Raw genomic sequence first — 21,805 nt, forward strand, 5'->3', positions numbered from 1 at the left:
AGTTCTTTTGGAACTCCGCAGTTTCGAATTTTTCACCTTTTGTAAGGTATTCTAACCTATTTTTGTGAGGTCCAAAGTGGATGACCTCACACTTGCCAAAATTGAAATCCATTCCCCACGGTTTTGGCCATTCATTTATTATATTAATGTATCTCTGGAATGTTACACTGCTCACAACGCTGCCCATTTTGGGGCCATCGGCAAACTTCGATATGTCGTTCTCTAACCCGTCATCTAATATCAATGAGACCGCCTGAACTGGGGGAAATTCACATTCAGCATCAATCTCTTCATCATCTTGAGACATTTTATTTACTTTACATGTGTTGCGTCTTGGGAACTCCATCACTCTGTCCTCTGGAGCTCAAACATGCTCTGCATGTAATTCAATCCTACCAACAGCAATACTGAGAAGATGTCAGAAGCCAATTGGTGTCATTTCACTCAAAGTCGTGGGACAGCAAGGCTCATCGGGGATTTGAACCCGGAACTTCTTGGATATTAATCAACAAAAGCCCCAAAGCGAGAATCATGCATCTGGATCAACCAAGCGCTGTTGCTTGCTTCGTGCAGCCAGTGTAAAGTTTCGCTGTCTCACAAAGCAGATCAGCCATCCTTTCAGAACTTTTCTATCCATCCAACCTCGTTTTCTATTCCGGTATGCAGTAATATCAAGTTGTACACTAACTATTTAGTGTCACCAATATTCGTTTCCCTTTAAGAAATTGGTTTCATCTGTCCGACTTGTATTATCAAGTAAGACGTTTCAGAATTGGTTGCTTTGAAACTACATTGCTTTGGAGGATACTGAGAGGTGTTGATGAAAAGAGGGACCTTGGAGTGCATGTCCACAGATCCCTGAAGGTAAGAGGACAGGTAGTTAAGGTGGTTAAAAAGGCATACAAGATACTTTCCTTTATTAGCCGAGGCATAGAATGTAAGAGCAGAGAGGTTATGGTAGAAATTTATGAAACTACAGTTAGGCCACAGCAAGAATACTGCATACAGTTGTGGTCACCACATTGCAGGAAAGATGTGATTGCACTAGAGATGGTACAGAGGAGATTTACGACACTGTTGACAGAACATGAGAATTTTAGCTATGAGATTGGATTGGATAGGCTCGGGTTGTTTGCTTTGGAACTGAGGAGGCTGTTGGGAGATTTAATTGAGGTGTATATAATTAAGAAGGGCCTAGATAGAGTGGATAGTAAGAACCTATTTACCTTAGCACGGATGTCAATAATCAGGTTACATAGATCTAGGATAATTGGTAGAAGGATTAGAGGGGAGCGGTAGATTTTTTTTCCACCCAGCAGGTGGTGGGGGTCTGGAAATCACTGCCTGAAAGGGTGGGAGAGGCAGAAACCCTCATCGCATTGAAAAATAAGAACTTCAATATGCACGTCAAGACCCGTAACCAACTGGATTAGGGACCAAACGCTGGAAATTGGGATGAGGCTTGGTACAGCTTTTTCGGCCGGCACTGGCACGATGTGCAGAATGGCTTCCTTCTATCGTCTAACTTTCTAGGATTCTATGTTATGATTGCCGTCTGTCTCGGCATCGTGATAACATACACTCTACCATAAGTATACTTCAATCAAATTGGTGCTTTGTTTCACTGTGAGAGCGAAGAGACTGAAGTGTGTAGACAATAGCTGCAGCAGCTGGGTTGCACCTTTACTTTTCCAACCGTCTCAGTGCCTTTTTTTACACTTCTCTGCTGGTGTAGCAGGTGAGATGAGCCTTCGCCGTTCAAGGAAGTCTGAGAAGTCTATCAGGGGTCACACAGAGAGACAAGAGACAGAGACAGGGAAAGATGGAGAGATGCATGCAAATAAAATAAAGAGTATAAATGTCAGGTTTTGCAAACTAGCAGAATTTAAGTTAGAGATTTGGAAAGATTCCTTCTCGGGTCTTGAAATCTTAGAAGAGAAGACTGGACGACCGTTTAAAAGCACCGGCCACTTTTGAAGTGTCTCTCATGCTGAGAGAGAGGTAAACGCGGTCAATTAATTCCATTTAATGTATTTGAGCATTGAAGAGAACTGTAAGCCGAAGCACTGCGAGCCGAATTCAAACCGAGGCAGGGAAACCCCATTGGAGTTTTGAGACAACAGCTTTGACCACTCGGCCATCGCAGCTGCAAAACGGCATGTTCGTTCAGACAGGATTCCATTTAGAAACATGCAAGCACTACACAAGCCAGCATTGGTGCTTCAGGGGTAGAATTCTTGACTACCACGCGGGACAGCCGGGTTCGATTCCCAGCCAATGCACGATCATTTTGCATTCGGCACCAAGGAGGAACTTCGGAACAGGAGTTTGGTGTTTGGTCCTTCCAGCCTGTTCCGCAACTCAATGAGATCATGGCTGAGTTGTGACCGAACTCCCTGAACCCGCCTTAGTCCCATATCTCTAAATACCTTTGGTTAACAAAAATCTCTCAATCACGAGTTTGAAATTAACAATTTAGCTCGCATCAACTGCCGTTTGTGGAAGAGACTTCTACCTCCCTTTGCTTGTCGAAGTGTGTCATAACTTCACTCCTGAAAGTCCTGACTCTAATGTTTAGGCAATGCCCCCAAGTCCTAGAGACCTCAACCAGCGGAAATAGTTTCTTTGCAACTACCCCATCAGTTCCTCTTAATACCTTGATAATTTCGATCACATCAGCCTTTAATCGACTAAATTGCAGGGAATAGAACCATAGTTTGTGTAATCTCTCCTAGCAATTTAACGCTTAGAGTCCAGGTATCATTCTGGTAAATCTACACTGCACTCCGTCCAAGGACAGTATATCCTTCCTAAGGTTCGGTGTCCAGAACTGAACAGAGTACTCCAGGTTTGGTCCAACCAGAGCTTTGTGTAGCTCTAGAATAACGTCTATTCCCTTTTATTCTAGTCCTCTAAATATATAGGCCACCATTCCATTAGCCTTTTTGATTATTTCCTGTACCTGTCCTTGACATGTTATTGATCTATGTACATGGAAACTTAAGTTCCTTTGGAACTCCACAGTTTCGAATTTTTCACCTTTTGTAAAGTATTCTGATCTATCTTTGTGAAGTCCAAAGTGGATGACCTCACACTTGCCAAAATTGAAATCCATTTGCCACGGTTTTGGCCATTCATTTATTATATTAATGTTTCTCTGGAATGTTATGCGTTCATCTACACTGCTTACAACGCTCCCCATTTTGGGGCCATCGGCAAACTTCGATATGTCGTTCTTTATCCCGTCATCTAATATCAATGAGACCGCCCGACCTGGGGGAAATTCACATTCAGCATCAATCTCTTCATCATCTTGAGACATTTTATTTACTTTACATGTGTTGCGCCCTGAGAACTTCAGCACTCTGTCCTCTGGAGCTCAAACATGCTCTGCATGTAATTCAATCCTACCAACAGCAATACTGAAAAGATGTCAGAAGCCAATTGCTGTCTTTTCACTCAAATTAGTGGGACATCAAGGCTCATCGGGCATTTGAACGTTGAACTTTCGGATATTAATCAACTGAAGCCCCTCAGCGAGAATCATGCATCTGGATCAACCAAGAGCTGTTACTTGCTTCGTGCAGCCAGTGTAAAGTTTCGCTGTCTTCCAAAGCTGGGGGTGCGACTTCACACCGACCTCTACCACCTAGAAGGACAAGAGCAGCAGGCACATGGGAACAACACCACCTGCACATTCCCCTCCAAGTCACACACCATCCCGACTTGGAAATATACCGCCGTTCCTTCATCATCGCTGGGTCAAAATCCTGGAACTCCCTTCCGAACAGCACAGTGGGAGAACCGTCACCACACAGACTGCAGCGGTTCAAGAAGGCGGCTCACCACCACCTTCTCAAGGGCAATTAGGGATGGGCAATAAATGCCGGCCTCGCCAGCGGCGCCCACATCCCATGAACGAATATAAATAAAACTCGGCCATGCTCTATGCCAGTGTGATCCGATAGAAATTGCTGACAAGCTGCAGGTGTGGCTTTGGCGATACCCTTTGAGCCACATGAAGGGATTTAAGTAGAAAACATTTTACACACACACAATATACAGTGAGATGTACTTCATATGTTTATATCTCATAACACACATCTCCCACCATTCAGTACCCGAGGAAGTAAATTCCTCACAACGATCAAAACACTCGCACACTCTGCTTTCCATCTTACAATTTTATCAACAACACAAGAAAGGGTTAAAGTTCACATGCATACGTCATGCGAATTTTAGTGTTGAGATCACAGGCACAAAGTCTGTGCCTATTACTCATGTTTTTATTTAATAATCGCAATTGCAGTTAACTACTTCTGGATTCCCCATTTAGCCAGATGAGGCTATTGTCTATGGTATTGGCCAATACTGCTCAATGCCACAGTGGATTGATTCCACGGGCCGTGTTCTGCTGACCCCCAACAATACACATTCTAACAACAAATAAAAACAAACCTGCCGGGGACGGATGTCCGGTTGGTTTTCTGGAAGGAACAAATCAACTGAGCAGAAAAATCACCTCCAGCCGAGGGCACAAAAATAGTTTTGTAATTGTAAAGGACTGAACGTCAGAAGTGCGATTCAAACCCACACCTCCAAAGGGAAACTACAACCTGAACGCAGTGCCTTAAACCATTCAGTCATCCTGACTCCAAAAGCTTTAGTTTAATGACCCTGATTTTCTCAGGAGGGCCTGATTACCGTTTCACTCTCTCTGGTTCTTGGTAAATCCTGCTGGAAGACCAAGTGACCAGAATGCAATCTCCCCGGATTTTCCTGTGCCCGTGCTCCTGTGTATGTGGAGGTTTGATCGGGCCGTGGTATTCATTTTCCCAGGGAGAGGCAGCAAAACTCGGTCTGAGACTGCATTCGCTGCTTTCCGTCGGCAGCCGGTGATTGGAGAGAGCAGGGCCGGACAATGTTGCTGTTGTCACGGCCTCACTCACTCGGGGAGCTGGGGAACAGCGGAAAACTGATTAGATTGTTGCTGCGCAAACAATGCGGCTTCGAGCTGTTGGTATTAACGGAGGCAGCGATGCAGGATCCTTTAATGATCTTTCAAAAATAAACTGAAACCTGTCGGAATATGAAAACTATTTTACTTTAACAGTGATTCCTCCTTTTGAACCTTGTCTGGAAAGAAATATACCGATTTCCTTCAAGCCAATCTCGGTTTTTTGGATATTGTTCAGATGCCTGTTATCGACCGCAGATCAAATGGTGCAATACCAGCGACGCTCAGCTGGCAATGTTTACGGTACATTTTCTTGCTGATAAGAGACACATTCGAAACTTGGAAATGTGAGGCAATGAATGTTAAGGTAAAAGTTACCCAGTCGTCACCAGGTGGGTTTGAATCACAATTTTTTCAGTTAAATAGCCGAACGCACTATCCATTTGCGCCACAGAGAGATCACAGTGCAGATCCTGAATCGGTAATTCACCGAGCTAAAGCTTCAGCTTGCAGCGATCAATATGACAGCTGTCTTACTATCAGTTTACTTTTCCATCATAAAGGGTGTGCAGCTTGTGCTGTCTTATTTCTGAAAATCAAACTCCCCTTGCCCCTAAATGCCTGTAGGTTGGAAGACTCAGTCCCCCAGTAGTAGAGAGGATTGATTTTTCCAGCTGTGATTCACCATTCTCGATTTCCGTAATCAAATTTGCAGAAAATGAGAGGAGTTGAAATGAGCAGGTCCAACGAGCAGGTCTGTGACACTACAGGGTGTCTACAAAGTGGTCTCTTCCACTTACAGTGAAGCGGACGGCGGTTTTCACTCTTAAACCATTAAATGTGACATTAAGAAAAAATGTAACCGAGAAAGACTTGATTTCAGCGCGGTGATACTGGGTCAGAGTAAAGTTCAGTTAATGCGATTGCCGAGTGGCGAGAGGGTGGATTTGGAACTCGTGTCCGGCTGCACTACGAGTTGTCCAGATCTGCTTGTAGCGATATTCCCTTCAATTCATCACTGACAGGGACAGTTTGATTCTAAGTTCCTTTTCTCGGGTGCCTGGTGAGATTTCAAAAATAAAGGTGACCGGTGCTTACCCCAAACTCGTCACTTACACGCTGACAGATACAACGCGGCTCCAATCTGGTTAATTGAGATGAAAACCGAGAGCGATTTCACGGTCGAATGCAAAGGCGAACAAAACTCATTCAAAGAAAGTGCAGGTCACTGAGGTGCCTTTAAATTCCTGATTGTTTGGACTAAACTTCTTCCCAAAGCGTTTGAGATTCAGGTTGAGCGATTTGGGGACTTCTCCCTCTCTTCGAAAATTTCATCCTTGATGTCTCTCTATTCCATCCCCGATGTCTCTCCATTCCATCCCCAATCCGTCAGTGGGGGGTATTAAATTTCACTGAAAAGCAAGGAAGAAAAAACGAAACCAAAAACTGCCGAAACTCGGGATTGAACCAAGGACCTTTAGATCTTCAGTCTAACGCTCTCCCAACTGAGCTATTTCAGCGCCATATCAAAATTTTACTTTATGTCATTGTCTTGGAAGAAAACATAACCCCAGGCGGAATTGCCCCTCCTGCTCATTCCGCAATTCATATAAAAACATCGCACTCATATATACACACCCACAGTTCATGTATAAACATCACACTCATATATATACACCCATATTTCATACTTAGACATCACGCTCATATATATACGCCCATAGTTCATAGATAAACATCGCACTCATATATGTACACCCGCAGATCATATATAAATATCACACTCATATATGCACTCCTATTGTTCATATACAAACATCACACTCATATAGACACACCCACATTTCATATATAAACATCACACTCATATATACACTCCCACAGTTCATATATAAACATTACACTCATATACAGACACCCACAGTTCATATATAAACACCGCACTCATATATACACACCCACAGTTCATATATAAACATCACACTCATATATACACACCCACAGTTCAAGATATAAACACCGCACTCATATATACACACCCACAGTTCATACATAAACATCGCACTCATATATACACACCGACAGTTAATACATAAACATTACACTAATCCAATCAAACCCATACTTCATATAAAAACATCACAATTATAAATACAAACCCAGAGTTGATATATAAACATCGCTGTCATATATAAACTCACAGTTTATCAAACAACAGCGCACTCACAAATCCACACCCAGTTTATAGGAGGAAGATCGGTACCGACCGCCGGTGGAGCTTTCGGAGTTGGAAAGGCGGAAGCAACAGCGACCGAACAAACTCTGGATCTCATCCTTAACACAGACCGGTAGATCCACCTGTGAAATTACACCGCACTTGGGTATCAGGGAGGGTAATGGGTTCTGAGAAGGGTTCAGAGCTTCTAATGGCTACTTAGTGGCGATGCACTGGCGGCAAGGGGATCTCACAGAGAAACAAGGAACTTTCAGAGGGCATCTTAGAGTGTAAGGGGATCTCAGAGAGGGGACGGGACAGCCAGAGGGCATCAGAGAGTGTAACGGGGCTCGGAGAGGGGAGGGGAACATCAGAAAGTATCAGAGAATATATTGAGGTCTCAGAGAGGGGAAGGACTGCCAGAGGGTATCAGAGAGATTAATGACTCTGAGGGAGTATCAGTGGGTGAAGGGCACTCAGCGGGTATCAGAGAGTGTAAAGGGCGCTGACAAGGTTGAAAGAGGACAATGGAATCTCTGAGGGTATCAGAGAAGATAAGGAGCTCAGGGAGAATCAAAGAGGGTAAGGTGGGCTCAGGAGGTATGAGAGAGGCGAATGGATCCAGAGTTGGCATCTTCTAAATATTACACTTTCTCAGCATCAACATTTTTAATAACAGCAAAAATGAAGCCGATTGAAACGGTATCTGCCGTGTCCCATGTGGAGGGAATGAGAAGATAGTATCGGGCGGGACTGGATATTTGGCAACGCTCACGGTTTCCTTTCACACAGCCCAGTGTTTTTTTTTAAATAACTGGATTTCATGAACTGGAGATAAGAGATTGCACTTTGAACCTTTCATCACCCATTGTGAAAAATAGAACACAAAACGTCCAATCTGTGGTTTAAACCCACAGACCCTGAGATTAGGAATTTCGTGCTTTACCGACTGAGCTAGCCGGGCCAGCGGCAGGGCTCCTTCTCATACTATTATTGCAGAGAGGCAGGTGGTGACGTTGCTGTAGGGGTTCAGTTTGTCCGACAATCCCAAGGTGGCTGAATCTGAACACCCGCTTTTCATTCTAGAGTCAGTCTGATGCCTTTTACCAGTCGCCCAGCCCCGCGTTGAGCAGGAGAGGAAATGCATTACAGGAGAAGACCATTCAGCCCCTCGAACCTGCTGTCTCATTCAATTAGATCATGAAGTGACCAATAATTCATCAATGTTTCCCCGCCTTGGACTCATATCCCTTGGTAACCGAACCGGAAAAAGATCTATCAATATCAGATTTGAAAATTTGAATTGAGCCTCAATCCATATCCTTTGGGATGAGAGAGTTCCAGCTTTCGGCCGTATTTTGTTTGCTAAAGTGATTCCTGATTTCTTGCCTGATTAGTCCAGCTCCAATTTTATTTTGGATTCGGCCAACAGAGAGAGAGAAAAAGGCCGCCTTAACCTGCGATTGATCCTTTAACGATCTCTAACAAATCAACTGAAAACTGTCGGAATGTGAATACCATTTCACTTTTCGAAAATAAAGGGAGTGACATTCATTGTGGAAACAGTCTGCTGTCGCACACTGCAGAATTATCCATGTCAGTGTGATTCAGTCTGAAGGAGCTCGCCTGCAACCTTCGAACCTTTTCTGTCAAGAAGTATTCCGACTTCGTTGAAGCTAATCTCGTTTTTTTTGGATATTTTTCCGATGCCTGTGATCCAACCGCAGAATAAATGGTGGAAAATCAGACGCAATACAGCTGGCAATGTTTGGGGTACATTTTCTGGCAGACGAGACACACATTCGAACCGAAGAAATGCGAAACGATGAATGTTAACGTAAAATTTAGCTTCAGCGTCCCCGGGTGGGTTCAAACCACCAACTTTTCAGTTAGCAGCCGAACGCGCGAACCAATTGCGCCAAAGAAACAGAGCTTGCAAATGTTCAAGGACTAATTCATCGAGCTGACGCTTCAGGTTGCCGCACTCAATGTAACAGCTTTCTTCCAATCAGTTTACTTTTCCAAAATAAAATGTGTGCAGCTTGCACGAGTCAAAATCTGTGCTGTATTATTTCTGAAAATTAAACTCAACTTGCCATTAAACACTTGTATGTTGAAAGACTCAGCCCCTCGTGGAAGAGAGGATTGATTTTTGAGCTGTGATTCGCCATTCTCTGTTCCAGTAATATTCAGGTTTGCTGAAAATGAGATGAGATGAAATGAGCAGGACAAACCAGCAGGTCTGTGACACTACACGGTGTCTACAAAGTTGTCCCTTGCACTTACAGTGAAGTGGACGACAATTTTCACTCTTCAACCAGTAATTATTATTTTCAGAAAAAATGTGGCCGAGAAAGACTCGATTTCAGCGCGGTGACACGGGCCGGAGCAAAGTTCAGTTAATGCGATTGCCGAGTGGTGAGAGGTTGGATTTGTAACTCCTGTGCGGCTGCGCTGCGCATTGTCCAGATCTGTTTGGAACGATATTCCCTTCAATTCATCACTTCCAGGGACAGTTTGATTCTAAGTTTCTTTTTCCCGGTGCTTGGTGAGATTTCAGAAATAAACGCGACCCGTGCTTAACCCAAACTCGTCACTAACACGTTGACCGATACAAGGCGGCCACACTCTGCACTTCAGTGAGATGAAAGCCGACAGCGATTTCACGTCGATTCCAATGTCGAAAAAAAGTCATTCAATGAAAGTGCAGGTCATTGAGGTGCCTTTAAATTCCTGATTGTTTCCACAGAACTTCTTCCCAAAGCGTTTGAGATACACGTGGGGCGATTTGGGGACTTCTTCTCCCTCTTTGCAAAAGTTTCATCCGCAGCACAAGATCAAAAGTCGAGGGCAAAATGAAACGATTTGCTGAAATTTGAGAACCAGATAACCAGAATTTAGAGCAAGGTTCTGTTCATTGAGAAAAAGCAGATGAAACATTCATTCCGGAACGATACAGAATCCTATCAGCTCTAAAGGCAACGGTTACCCCGTGTTTTGAACACGCAGCCTTCTGGTGACACAGGAAGTAACGCAGATGGTAGCAGGAAATTGAAAAGTGGGAATTGATAGATTAAGTGTGTGGACAAAACTGTGACAAATAGAGTTCAATGTGGGGAAGACCGAGGTCATACACTTTAAATCTAAGAAAGGTAAATCAGAGTATTTTCGAAATGGTGAGAAACTCGGTGCTGTGGAGGAGCAGAGAGATTTAGGGGTCAAAGTGCAGAAATCGCTGCAGGTACAAAAAATAATTAAACAGCCTAATGTACCGTTGGTACGGCCGGTTAACTCGTTTGCAAAGAGTATACTGTAACATAATGATCACGGACTCGATTCTTGTAATTTACTTTATTTATTTCGCGTTTTTGTAACTTTTGAAATCGAAGCTTTAAAAAGAAAATCCACAGAAAAATTCACGGGGACCGTTTTTGAATTACATCCGTTGTAACTTTGCCCCTGGGCAGGATAAACACGTCTTTCTTTTGATTTGTCTTTCTCCACTTTGCAGATAAACGTTTAACTCGCGGCCTGTTCCCATTAATGATCATCAGCAGCAACAGACAGACAGAGCGGGTCTGACCGCCCCGAGATGTGGAAAATGGATCAGTTTCGGACAAATCAAATAGTCACCTGGCACCGAGAGAGACAAAACCAAGAGAAAAAGGCAGAAGGTAACAGTGAAATAAGAAGGCAGAAGGTAACAGTGAAATAACAGCCAAATACAAACGATATAAATAATTCCCATCCTTGTCTCTCCATTCAATCCCCAATCCTTCAGTGGCGGGAATGAAATTTCACTGCAAATAAATCCGAGAATCGAAGCAAGGAAGAAGAAAGTAAACAAACAAAAGCTGCCGAAACTCGGGATTGAATCAAGGACCTTCAGATCTTCAGTCGAACGCTCTCCCAACTGAGCTATTTCGGTTCTACACCCAACGCTTACTTTATGTTATTGTCGTGGAAGAAAATATAACCCCAGGAGGAATTGCCCCTCCTGTTCATTCCACAATTCATATATAAACATCGTACTCATAGAGATACACCCACAGTTCATATATCAACATCGTTGTCATACGTAAACTACCAAAGTTTATAAATCAACAGCGCACTCATACATCCACACCCAGTTTATGGGAGAAAGATCGGTACCGACTGCCGACAGAGCTCTCAGAGGCGGAAGCAGCAGCGACCGATGAAACTCTTGATCTCATCCTTATCACAGACCGGTAGATCCACCTGTGAAGTTACACCGCACTTTGATAGCAGGGACGGTAATTGGTTCTGAGAAGGCCTCAGGGCGTCTAATCTTTTCTTAGTGGCGATCCATTGGGGCAAGGGCATCTCAGAGAGGGGAAGGTACTATCAGAGGGCATCAGAGAGTGTAAGGGGGCTCGAAGAGGAGAGCGGGCAGTCAGATGGCATCAGAGAGTGTATTAAGATCTGAGAGAGGGGAAGGACTGCCGAGTATGGGAGAGTGTAAGGCGGCTCAGGGCGCATCTGTGTAAGGGGAAATCAATAGGTATCAGAGCAGGTTAATGGCGCTGACAAGGTTCAAAGTGGATCATGGACTCTCTGAGGGTATCGGAGAAGGTAAGAGACAGAGCGTATCAGCGATGATAAGGAGCACAGGGAGAATCAAATAGGGTAAGGGGGGATCAGGAGGTATCAGAGAGGCGAATTGTTCCAGCGTTGGCATCTCCTAAATATTACATTTTCTGACCTTCAACATTTTTAATAACAACAAAAAGTGAATCCAATTGAATCGATAACCTGTCCGTGTCCCATGTGGAGGGAACGAGAAGGTAGAATCGGGAGGGAGTGGATATTTGGCAACGCTCACGGTTTCCTTTCACACAGCTCAGGGTTGTGCCTGTTTCGAATCTGGAGACAAGAGGTTGCACTTTAAAAAATTCATCACCGAGTGTGAAAAGTTGAACACAAATCGCCCAACGTGAGGCTCGAACCCACGACCCTGAGATTAAGAGTCTCATGCTCTACCGACTGAGCTAGCCGGGCCGACTACTGAAATTCTTCCCATCTTATTATTGCAGAGAGACAGATGTTGGCTTTGCTGCAGGAGTTCAGTTCGTTCCACAATCTCAGGGTATCGACTTCTGAACACCCGTTTTTTCATTCTGGAGTTAGTCTGATGTCTTTTACAATTCGTCCAGCCCCGCGCTGAGCAGTATAGGAACATCGGGACAAGAGAAGGCCATTCAGCCCCTCGAACCTGCTGCCCCATTCAATTAGATCATGAGTTGATCTGCAATTCATCTGTTTCTCCGTCTTGGCCTCATATTCCTTGGTACCCGAATCGAAAAACGATCTGTCAATATCAGACTTCAAATTATGAATTGAACCACAATCCACATCCTTTGGGATGAGAGAGTTCCAGCTTTCGGCCGTATTTTGTTTGCGAAAGTGATTCCTGATTTCCTGCATGATTAGTCCAGCTCCAATTTCATTTTGGATTCGGCCAACAGAGAAAGAGAAAAAGGCCGTCTTAACCGGAGATTGATCCTTTAACGATCTCTCACAAACCAACTGAAACCAGTCGGAATGTGAATACCATTTCACTTTTCCAAAATAAAGGGAGTGAAATTCATTGTGGAAACAGTCTGATGTCGCTCACTGCAGAAATATCCATGTCAGTGTGAAGGAGCTCGCTTGCAACCTTCGAACCTTCTCTGTCAAGAAGTATTCCGACTTCGTTCAAGCCAACCTCGTTTTTTTGGATATTTTTCATATGCCTGTTATCCAACCGCAGAATAAATGGTGGAAAATCAGACGCACTCAGCTGGCAATGTTTGCGGTACATTTTCTGGCAGACAAGACACACATTCGAATCCAAGAAATGCGAGACAATGAATGTTAAGTTAAAAGGTTGCCTTCGTGTCCTCGAACTGGGTTCGAACGATCAACTTTTCAGTTCCCAGCTGCACGCGCAAACCAATTGCGCCACAGAAACAGAACTTGCAAATGTTCAAGGACTAATTCATCGAGCTGAAGCTTCAGGTTGCCGCACTCAATGCAACAGCTTTCTTCCAATCAGTTTACTTTTCCAAAATAAAGGGTGTGCAGCTTGCACGAGTGAAAATCTGTGCTGTATTATTTCTGAAAATTAAACTCACCTTGCCATTAAACACCTGTATGTTGAAAGACTCAGTCCGCTCGAGGAAGAGAGGATTGATTTTTGAGCTGTGAATCGCCATTCTCTGTTCCAGTAATATTCAGGTTTGCGGAAAATGAGATGAGATGAGATGAGCAGGACAAACCAGCAGGTCTGTGACACTACACGGTGTCTACAAAGTTGTCTCTTGCATTTACAGTGAAGTGGACGACAATTTTCACTCTTAAACCAGTAATTATTATGCTAAGAAAAAATGTGGCCGAGAAAGACTCGATTTCAGCGCGGTGACACGGGCCAGAGTAAAGTTCAGTTCATGCGATTGCCGAGTGGTGAGAGGTTGGATTTGGAACTCCTGTGCGGCTGCGCTGCACATTGTCCAGATCTGTTTGGAGCGATATTCCCTTCAATTCATCACTTACAGGGACAGTTTGATTCTAAGTTTCTTTTCCCCGGTGCTTGGTGAGATTTCAGAAATAAACGCGACCCGTGCTTAACCCAAACTCGTCACTAACACGTTGACCGATACAAGGCGGCCACACTCTGCACTTCAGTGAGATGAAAGCCGACAGCGATTTCTCGTCGATTCCAATGGCGAAAAAAAGTCATTCAATGAAAGTGCAGGTCATTGAGGTGCCTTTAAATTCCTGATTGTTTCCACAGAACTTCTTCCCAAAACGTTTGAGATACACGTGGGGCGATTTGGGGACTTCTTCTCCCTCTTTGCAAAAGTTTCATCCGCAGCACAAGATCAAAAGTCGAGGGCAAAATGAAACGATTTGCTGAAATTTGAGAACCAGAGAACCAGAATATAGAGCAAGGTTCTGTTTATTGAGAAAAAGCAGATGAAACATTCATTCCGGAACGATACAGAACCCTATCAGCTCTAAAGGCAACGGTTACCCCGTGTTTTGAACACGCAGCCTTCTGGTGACGCAGGAAGAAACGCAGATGGTAGCAGGAAATTGAAAAGTGGGAATTGATAGATTAAGTGTGTGGACAAAACTGTGGCAAATAGTGTTCAATGTGGGGGAGACCGAGTTCATACACTTTAAATCTAAGAAAGATAAATCAGAGTATTTTCTAAATGGTGAGAAACTCGGTGCTGTGGAGGAGCAGAGAGATTTAGGGGTCAAAGTACAGAAATCGCTGCAGCTACAAAAATTAATTAAACAGCCTAATGTGCCGTTGGTACGGCCGGTTAACTCGTTTGCAAAGAGTACACTGTAACATAATGATCACGGACTCGATTCTTGTAATTTACTTTATTTATTTCGCGTTTTTGTAACTTTTGAAATCGAAGCTTTAAAATGAAAATCAACAGAAAAATTCACGGGGACCGTTTTTTGAATTACATCCGTTGTAACTTTGCCCCTGGGCAGGATAAACACGTCTTTCTTTTGATTTGTCTTTCTCCAATTTGCAGATAAACGTTTAACTCGCGGCCTGTTCCCATTAATGATCATCAGCAGCAACAGACAGACAGAGCGGGTCTGACCGCCCCGAGATGTGGAAAATGGAACAGTTTCGGACAAATCAAATTGTCACCTGGCACCGAGAGAGACAAAACCAAGAGAAAAAGGCAGAAAGTAACAGTGAAATAACAGCCAAATACAAACGATATAAATATTTCCCATCCTTGATGTCTCTCTATTCAATCCCCAATCCTTCAGTGGCGGGAATTAAATTTCACTGCAAATAAATCCGAGAATCGAAGCAAGGAAGAAGAAAGTAAACAAACAAAAACTGCCGAAACTCGGGATTGAACCAAGGACCTTCAGATCTTCAGTCTAACGCTCTCCAAACTGAGCTATTTCGGCTCTGTACCCAACGCTTACTTTGTGTTATTGTCGTGGAAGAAAATATAACCACAGGAGGAATTGCCCCTCCTGTTCATTCCACAATTCATATATAAACATCGAACTCGTAGAGATACACCCACAGTTCATATATAAACATCGTTGTCATACGTAAACTACCAAAGTTTATAAATCAACAGCGCACTCATACATCCACACCCAGTTTATTGGAGGAAGATCGGTACCGACCGCCGATAGAGCTCTCAGAGGCGGAAGCAGCAGCGACCGATCAAACTCTTGATCTCATCCTTGACACAGACCGGTAGATCCACCTGTGAAGTTACACCGCACTTTGATAGCAGGGACGGTAATTGCTTCTGAGAAGGCCTCAGGGCGTCTAATCGCTTCTTAGTGGCGATCCATTGTGACAAGGGCATCTCAGAGAGGGGAAGGTACTATCAGAGGGCATCAGAGAGTGTAAGGGGGCTCAAAGAGGAGAGCGGGCAGTCAGATGGCATCAGAGAGTGTTTTAAGATCTGAGAGAGGGGAATGACTGCCGAGTATGGGAGAGTGTAAGGCGGCTCAGGGCGCATCTGTGTAAGGGGCAATCAATAGGTATCAGAGCAGGCGAATGGCGCTGACAAGGTTCAAAGTGAATCATGGACTCTCTGAGGGTATCGGAGAAGGTAAGAGATAGAGCGTATCAGCGATGATAAGGAGCACAGGGAGAATCAAATGGGGTAAGGGGGGATCAGGAGGTATCAGAGAGGCGAATTGTTCCAGCGTTGGCATCTCCTAAATATTACATTTTCTGACCTTCAACATTTTTAATAACAACAAAAAGTGAATCCAATTGAACCGATAACCTGTCCGTGTCCCATGTGGAGGGAACGAGAAGGTAGAATCGATCGGGAGTGGATATTTGGCAACGCTCACGGTTTCCATTCACACAGCTCAGGGTTGTGCCTGTTTCGAATCTGGAGACAAGAGGTTGCACTTTAAAAAATTTATCACCGAGTGTGAAAAGTAGAACACAAATCGCCCAACTTGGGGCTCGAACCCACGACCCTGAGATTAAGAGTCTCATGCTCTACCGACTGAGCTCGCCGGGCCGACTGCTGAAATTCTTCCCATCTTATCATTGCAGAGAGACAACTGTTGGCTTTGCTGCAGGAGTTCAGTTCGTTCCACAATCTCAGGGTATCGACATCTGAACACTCGTTTTTTCATTCTGGAGTTAGTCTGATGTCTTTTACCATTCGTCCAGCTCCGCGCTGAGCAGTATCGGAACATCGGGACAAGAGAAGGCCATTCAGCCCCTCGAAACTGCTGCCCCATTCAATTGGATCATGAGTTGATCTGCAATTCATCTCTGTTTCTCCGTCTTGGACTCATATTCCTTGGTACCCGAATCGAAAAACGATCTGTCAATATCAGACTTCAAATTATGAATTGAACCATAATCCACATCCTTTGGGATGAGATAGTTCCAGCTTTCGGCCGTATTTTGTTTGCTAAAGTGATTCCTGATTTATTGCATGATTCGTCCAGTTCCAATTTCATTTTGGATTCGGCCAACAGAGAGAGAGAAAAAGGCCGTCTTAACCGGAGATTGATCCTTTAACGATCTCTCACAAATCAACTGAAACGAGTCGGAATGTGAATACCATTTCACTTTTCCAAAATAAAGGGAGTGACATTCATTGTGGAAACAGTCTGATGTCGCTCACTGCAGAAATATGCATGTCAGTGTGAAGGAGCTCGCTTGCAACCTTCGAACCTTCTCTGTCAAGAAGTATTCCGACTTCGTTCAAGCCAACCTCGTTTTTTTGGATATTTTTCATATGCCTGTTATCCAACCGCAGAATAAATGGTGGAAAATCAGACGCACTCAGCTGGCAATGTTTGCCGTACATTTTCTGGCAGACAAGACACACATTCGAACCCAAGAAATGCGAGACAATGAATGTTAATGTAAAAGGTTGCCTTTGCGTTCTCTCGTGGGTTCGAACGACCAACTTTTCAGTTAGCAGCTCAACGCGCGAACCAATTGCGCCACAGAAACAGAACTTGCAAATGTTCAAGGACTAATTCATCGAGCTGAAGCTTCAGGTTGCCGCGCTCAATGTAACAGCTTTCTTCCAATCAGTTTACTTTTCCAAAATAAAATGTGTGCAGCTTGCACAAGTGAAAATATGTGCTGTATAATTTCTGAAAATTAAACTCACCTTGCCATTAAACACCTGTATGTTGAAAGACTCAGTCCGCTCGAGGAAGAGAGGATTGATTTTTGAGCTGTGAATCGCCATTCTCTGTTCCAGTAATATTCAGGTTTGCGGAAAATGAGATGAGATGAGATGAGCAGGACAAACCAGCAGGTCTGTGACACTACACGGTGTCTGCAAAGTTGTCTCTTGCACTTACAGTGAAGTGGACGACAATTTTCACTCTTAAACCAGTAATTATTATGTTAAGAAAAAATGTAGCCGTGAAAGACTCGATTTCAGCGCGGTGACACGGGCCAGAGTCAAGTTCAGTTCATGCGATTGCCGAGTGGCGAGAGGGTGGATTTGTAACTCCTGTGCGGCTGCGCTGCACATTGTCCAGATCTGTTTGGAGCGATATTCCCTTCAATTCATCACTTCCAGGGACAGTTTGATTCTAAGTTTCTTTTCCCCGGTGCTTGGTGTGATTTCAGAAATAAACGCGACCCGTGCTTAACCCAAACTCGTCACTAACACGTTGACCGATACAAGGCGGCCACACTCTCCACTTCAGTGAGATGAAAGCCGACAGCGATTTCTCGTCGATTCCAATGGCGAAAAAAAGTCATTCAATGAAAGTGCAGGTCATTGAGGTGCCTTTAAATTCCTGATTGTTTACACAGAACTTCTTCCCAAAGCGTTTGAGATACACGTGGGGCGATTTGAGGACTTCTTCTCCCTCTTTGCAAAAGTTTCATCCGCAGCACAAGATCAAAAGTCGAGGGCAAAATGAAACGATTTGCTCAAATTTGAGATCCAGAGTACCAGAATTTAGAGCAAGGTTCTGTTTATTGAGAAAAAGCAGAGGAAACATTCATTCCGGAACGATACAGAACCCTATCCGCTCTAAAGGCAACGGTTACCCCGTGTTTTGAACACGCAGCCTTCTGGTGACGCAGGAAGTAATGCAGATGGTAGCAGGAAATTGAAAAGTGGGAATTGATAGATTAAGTGTGTGGACAAAACTGCGGGAAATAGAGTTCAATGTGGGGGAGACCGAGGTCATACACTTTAAATCTAAGAAAGATAAATCAGAGTATTTTCTAAATGGTGAGAAACTCGGTGCTGTGGAGGAGCGGAGAGATTTACGGGTCCAAGTGCAGAAATCGCTGCAGGTACAAAAATTAATTAAACAGCCTAATGTGCCGTTGGTACGGCCGGTTAACTCGTTTGCAAAGAGTATACTGTAACATAATGATCACGGACTCGATTCTTGTAATTTACTTTATTTATTTCGCGTTTTTGTAACTTTTGAAATCGAACCTTTAAAAAGAAAATCAACAGAAAAATTCACGGGGACCGTTTTTGAATTACATCCGTTGTAACTTTGCCCCTGGGCAGGATAAACACGTCTTTCTTTTGATTTGTCTTTCTCCAATTTGCAGATAAACGTTTAACTCGCGGCCTGTTCCCATTAATGATCATCAGCAGCAACAGACAGACAGAGCGGGTCTGACCGCCCCGAGATGTGGAAAATGGAACAGTTTCGGACAAATCAAATAGTCACCTGGCACCGAGAGAGACAAAACCAAGAGAAAAAGGCAGAAGGTAACAGTGAAATAACAGCCAAATACAAACGATATAAATAATTCCCATCCTTGTCTCTCCATTCAATCCCCAATCTTTCAGTGGCGGGAATTAAATTTCACTGCAAATAAATCCGAGAATCGAAGCAGAGAAGAAGAAAGTAAACAAACAAAAACTGCCGTAACTCGGATTGAACCAAGGACCTTCAGATCTTCAGTCTAACGCTCTTCCAACTGAGCTATTTCGGCTCTGTACCCAGCGATTACTTTGTGTTATTGTCGTGGAAGAAAATATAACCCCAGGAGGAATTGCCCCTCCTGTTCATTCCACAATTCATATATAAACATCGTACTCGTAGAGATACACCCACAGTTCATATATAATCATCGTTGTCATACGTAAACTATCAAAGTTTATAAATCAACAGCGCACTCATACATCCACACCCAGTTTGTGGGAGGAAGATCGGTACCGACCGCCGATCGAGCTCTCAGAGGCGGAAGCAGCAGCGACCGATCAAAGTCTGGATCTCATCCTGAACACAGACCGGTAGATTCACCTGTGAAGTTACACCGCACTTTGATAGCAGGGACGGTAATGGGTTCTGAGAAGGCCTCAGGGCGTCTAATCGCTTCTTAGTGGCGATCCATTGGGGAAGGTACTATCAGAGGGCATCAGAGTGTGTCACGGGGCTCAAAGAGGGGAGCGGGCAGTCAGAGGGTATCAAAGAGTATATTGAGATCTCACAGAGGCGAAGGACTGCCAGAGGGTATCAGAGAGTGTAAGGACTCTCAGGGCGTATCTGTGTGTGAGGACTGCGGGTATCAGAGAGTGTAAAGGGCGCTGACAAGGTTGAAAGAGGATAATGGACTCTCTGAGGGTACAAGAGAAGATGAGGAGATCAGGGAGAATCAAGGAGGGTAAGTGGGTATCAGGAGGTATCAGAGAGGCGAATGGATCCAGAGTTGGCATCTTCTTAATATTACACATCCTAACTATCAACATTTTTAATAACAGCAGAAATGAAACCTATTGAAACGGTATCTGCCGTGTCCCGTGTGGAGGGAATGAGAAGATAGTATCGGGAGGGACTGGATATTTGGCAACGCTCACGGTTTCCTTTCACACAGCTCAGTGTTGTGTCTGTTAAAATAACTGGATTACATGAACTGGAGATCAGAGGTTGCACTTTGAACCTTTTTCACCCACTGTGAAAAATAGAACTCAAAACCCCCAATATTTGCTTTAGACCCAAGACCCCGAGGTTCGGAATTTCGTACTTTACCGACTGAGCTCGCCGGGCCAGCGGCAGGGCTCCTTCTCATCCTATCATTGCAGAGAGGCAGGTGGTGACGCTGCTGTCGGGGTTCAGTTTGTCCGACAATCCCAAGGTGGCTGAATCTGAACACCCGAGTTTCATTCTGGAGTCAAGTCTGATGACTCTTACCAGTCGCCCAGCCCCGCACTGAGCAGGAGTGTAACATCGGCACAGGAGAAGAACATTCAGCCCCTCGAGCCTGCTTGCCCATTCAATTAGATCATGAGGTGATCAGTAATTCATCTCTGTTTCCCCGCCTTGGACTCATATCCCTTGGTAACCGAACCAGAAAATGATCTATCAATATCAGACTTGAAAATTTGAACTGAGCCTCAATCCACATCCTTTGGGATGAGAGAGTTCCAGCTTCCGGCCGTATTTTGTTTGCGAAAGTGATTCCTGATTTCTTGCTTGATTTGTCCAGCTCCAATTTCATTTTGGATTCTGCCAACAGAGAGAGAGAGATAAAAAGGCCGCCTTAACCAGAGATTGATCCTTGAAAGATCTCTCACAAATCAGCTGAAACCTGTCGGAATGTGAATACCATTTCACTTTTCCAAAATAAAGGGAGTGTCATTCATTGTGGAAACAACAAGTAATCCGAATTCTTTCAAGCCAATCTCGTTTTTTTTGAATATTTTTCAGACAGCAGATTAAATGGTGGAAAATTGGACGCACTCAGCTGGCAATGTTCACGGTGTAGAATCATAGAAGTTTACAATATGGAAACAGGCCCTTCGGCCCAACATGTCCATGTCGCCCAGTTTATACCACGAAGCTAGTCCAAATTGCCTGCACTTGGCCCATATCCCTCTATACCCATCTTACCCGTGTAACTGTCCAAATGCTTTTTAAAAGACAAAATTGTACCCACCTCTACTACTGCCTCTGGCAGCTCGTTCCAGACACTCACCACCCTTTGAGTGAAAATATTGCCCCTCTGGATCCTTTTGTATCTCTCCCCTCTCACCTTAAATCTATGCCCCCTCGTCATAGACTCCCCTACCTTTGGGAAAATATTTTGACAATCTACCTTATCTGTGCCCCTCATTATTTTATAGACTTCTTTAAGATCACCCCTTAACCTCCTACTCTCCAGGGAAAAAAGTCTCAGTCTGTCTAACCTCTCCCTATAAGTCAAACCATCAAGTCCCGGTACCATCCTAGTAAATCTTTTCTGCACTCTTTCTAGTTTAATAATATCCTTTCTATAATAGGGTGACCAGAACTGTACACAGTATTCCAAGTGTGGCCTTACTAATGTCTTGTACAACTTCAACAAGACATCCCAACTCCTGTATTCAGTGTTCTGACCAATGAAACCAAGCATGCTGAATGCCTTCTTCACCACCCTCTCCACCTGTGACTCCACTTTCAAGGAGCTATGAACCTTTACTCCTAGATCTCTTTGTTCTATAACTCTCCCCAACGCCCTACCATAAACGGAGTAGGACCTGGCCCGATTCGATCTACCAAAAATGCATCACCTCAAATTTATCGAAATTAAACTCCATCTGCCATTCATCGGCCCACTGGCCCAATTTATCAAGACCCCGTTGCAATCCTAGATAACCTTCTTCACTGTCCACATTTCC

General features: G+C 44.1%; 6 non-coding genes across 6 annotated transcripts; all 6 read right to left on the reverse strand.

Annotated features, from left to right (window-relative positions):
• Positions 1–6,404: 6,404 nt before the first annotated feature.
• Positions 6,405–6,477, reverse strand: trnaf-gaa (transfer RNA phenylalanine (anticodon GAA)). The gene has a single exon. It is a non-coding gene; the product is annotated as a tRNA-Phe (tRNA).
• A 4,550-nt stretch (positions 6,478–11,027) lies between these two features.
• Positions 11,028–11,100, reverse strand: trnaf-gaa (transfer RNA phenylalanine (anticodon GAA)). Its single transcript has one exon. It is a non-coding gene; the product is annotated as a tRNA-Phe (tRNA).
• A 1,018-nt stretch (positions 11,101–12,118) lies between these two features.
• On the reverse strand, positions 12,119–12,191 carry trnak-cuu (transfer RNA lysine (anticodon CUU)). The gene has a single exon. It is a non-coding gene; the product is annotated as a tRNA-Lys (tRNA).
• A 2,858-nt stretch (positions 12,192–15,049) lies between these two features.
• Positions 15,050–15,122, reverse strand: trnaf-gaa (transfer RNA phenylalanine (anticodon GAA)). Its single transcript has one exon. It is a non-coding gene; the product is annotated as a tRNA-Phe (tRNA).
• A 1,018-nt stretch (positions 15,123–16,140) lies between these two features.
• trnak-cuu (transfer RNA lysine (anticodon CUU)) lies at positions 16,141–16,213 on the reverse strand. The gene has a single exon. It is a non-coding gene; the product is annotated as a tRNA-Lys (tRNA).
• Positions 16,214–19,068: 2,855 nt separating this feature from the next.
• On the reverse strand, positions 19,069–19,140 carry trnaf-gaa (transfer RNA phenylalanine (anticodon GAA)). Its single transcript has one exon. It is a non-coding gene; the product is annotated as a tRNA-Phe (tRNA).
• Between the last annotated feature and the right edge of the window lie 2,665 nt (positions 19,141–21,805).

The sequence above is a fragment of the Heptranchias perlo genome, chromosome 20 (genome assembly GCF_035084215.1).
Source record: "Heptranchias perlo isolate sHepPer1 chromosome 20, sHepPer1.hap1, whole genome shotgun sequence".
Taxonomy (NCBI): domain Eukaryota; kingdom Metazoa; phylum Chordata; class Chondrichthyes; order Hexanchiformes; family Hexanchidae; genus Heptranchias; species Heptranchias perlo.